At 39.2% G+C, this 2,816-nt stretch overlaps 1 non-coding gene across 1 annotated transcript; it reads left to right on the top strand.

The window, feature by feature from the left end:
• The first annotated feature begins 2,402 nt into the window (after positions 1-2,402).
• LOC148998976 (small nucleolar RNA R71) lies at positions 2,403-2,509 on the top strand. The gene has a single exon (XR_016171070.1). It is a non-coding gene; the product is annotated as a small nucleolar RNA R71 (small nucleolar RNA).
• The last annotated feature ends 307 nt before the right edge of the window (positions 2,510-2,816 follow it).

The raw sequence follows: 2,816 nt of genomic DNA, 5'->3' as shown, positions 1-2,816 counted from the left end.
TAAATAAGGAAATAAAACCTACCATATATGTACTATCATGCATCATGAAGAACACATAGTAAGGTAGAAGAGAACAACTAGAATTCTATGGATTATGGATCATAGAAAGAAAACACAACCATTAACCACTAACATGATCAATGAAAGAAGATCCAAAGAGATCAGAATTCAGATTAGGAAATTAACAGAGATTAAATCATGGTTTGATCATGAATCCTTCAAAAGCTTGCAATGATCATGGTTAAGATCATTGTTCTAGCCTTAAATCCTTAGGATGATCATGAGAACATGTTCGGAGATGTTTGCAACGAGAGGATGCAGCATCTCTTCTACTGTCTCAACTCAAAAAGGAAAGAAAAACAAAGATGGAGGAGAAGAAGAGAGAGTAGACATACCTTTTGATGCAAAAAGAAGAGTTCCGACGAAGATCCGCCAAGAAAACTCCAAGGATGCAAGAGAGATGACTTGCAGAGGTCTTTGGTTCGTTCCGGAGGGTTTGGAGGCAGCAAATACGAAGTGGACTCGAGGTTAGACTTAAATAGAGCAAGAATCAACCTAATTGCCAAAGACAGCACCCATTGGTCGAGTGGATTGGTCGACTGGCCCAGTCGACCAATCAGTCGACCAATGCGACAAGGAAGGCCAAAACAGGGAATTGAAGGCCCAGATCAAATCCAAACCTAAAGGGGTTTTGCACACAAGTCAAGTGACTTACCTAGTAGGTAGAAATGCCTTCAAACCAAGATAGAGAGCACTCCAAGTCCATCAACTAATTAGATCTTCATCAGGATTCTGTTTCCATAAATAGAACCTCATCATCAACCTTCATGGATTCAAAGCCAGACACCAAGTCCTCTACTGGGATGGCCCAAAGCTGACTTCTTACTTTACTTCGGGTCATCGGACCTACAAATAACAAGGTTTCCGGGTCAAGGTTAGGGCTGGGTTTCACACAAGCTATGGTGGGGCATCCTGGATCCTTATACTTGGTTGCTACAGGTTGAGTAATTATGGAACTAATGTTACCTGCCAAGAACGCCTTTTTGGGAATGCTAGTGATTCTTTTATGAGTGCATAAATCTTTCAACACTTTTGCATAGGCGGGGATCTGAGATATGGCATCCAAAAGAGGGATATTCACTTCTATCTTTTTGAAGACATCAACATTTTTCTCCATAGTTGTAGTCTTCTTCTTATTTACTAGACGACTAGGATAAGGAGCCTTAGGAACATAAGGACTCTCATTTGAAATTTGCTCTTTTCTCATAGTTTCTGATAGTGGTTCACCAAACTTAGGTACTGCTAAAGCAATTGGCTCATCCTCAACTTCTATGGGTTTCTCAGACAAACCCTCATTAAGAGATACTTGAACATTCTCCTCATCATAGTGGTCACTAATCTCGCTCTTTTCATTAATATGTGACTCACCTGTTAAATACCCTTTCCCACTTCTCAATGTAGACACAGAATTAATTGAAGCTAAAGAAGAATGGGAGGATTCAACTTGGTTGACTTGATTTTGTGGTCTTTGTTGAATCTGAATCCTAGGATTTAACTCAGGTTGGCTAGGCATTTTACCTTTTTCTCGCTCAGATAAAGCACTTGCAAGAGTGGAAATTTGTTTTTCTATATTATGCATAGAAGTCATGAAGGTGCTGGAAAGTACTTCCATATTCTTCTCTAAGGAAGAGAGACGAGAAAACTCTGGATTGTTACCTCTGTTGAAACCAGGTGATGATTGATTTTGTGCAATGTAAGGCATATGCGGCACAATAGGTGGATTGATAGGTCTAGCTAAATTGGCATTCTGGAAATTTGGGGCTTGAGTGAACTGGACATTTGGATAATGAGAAAATTGGGCATTTTGCTTTTGAGGGGCACCAAATTGATTTTGTGTGGAATAATTGTTTAATCCATTTTGGTTTTGCCCTTGAGACCATGAAAAGTTAGGATGATTCTTCCACCCAGGATTGTACGTGTTACTGTATGGGTTTGGAAACATCGCACTGACATTTTCATGTTGGCCTCCAGAATAGCTAGGGCATTCCTCAATTACATGTGTAGGAGACTGACACCATGCACACATAGCAATAGATTTGTCAATAAAATGTGCTTGACTTGGTGGTGCAGCTTTAACTACCAAAGTCTCTAACTTTTTCAAAAGGTTATCTATTTGTACTTCCTTATGAACTGGGCTATCAACAAAATATCCCCTACTAGTCCTTTCAGACTCTTGGGTTGACTCCCATTCTCTAGTTCTATCTGCTAGGTCTAAAAGAAAATTCCAAGCTTCGGAATCATCAGTGAATGATGTAAATCTTGTGGGGCACATTGATTCCAAAAGTTGCTTTGTTTGGTAATCGATATCCTCATAAATTATTTGGCATAAATGCCATAATTCTATACCATGGTGAGGGCATTCTTGGAGAAGGCTTTGAAACCTCTCCATTACCTTAGCAAAAGACTCATTGGGTTTCTGACGAAATTGAAGAATATCATTTCTTATTTTGTTCGTCTTAGAGAAAGGAAAGAATTTCTTCAAGAATAGGACAGTAAATTGTTCCCATGTGATAATGCTATCCCTAGGTAAGCTATAAAGCCACTTTTTTGCTTGGTCTTTTAATGCAAAGGTAATAACCGTAGTCTTACGGCATCATCAGTAAGTTGTTGTACCTTCACAAGGACACAAACCTCCTCAAACTCCCTAAGGAACAAATATGCATCTTGATCAGGTAGCCCATGAAATTGGGGTAACATAGATAGATAATGAGATTTGAGCTCAAAATTATTACCCCTCACTTTAGGTAAGCGTATAC

This window comes from Hakea prostrata, unplaced genomic scaffold (assembly GCF_041222555.1).
Source record: "Hakea prostrata isolate BN-2017 unplaced genomic scaffold, UWA_Hpros_2 contig_77, whole genome shotgun sequence".
Lineage (NCBI taxonomy): Eukaryota > Viridiplantae > Streptophyta > Magnoliopsida > Proteales > Proteaceae > Hakea > Hakea prostrata.
This window is presented reverse-complemented; position numbering and strand designations above follow the sequence as displayed.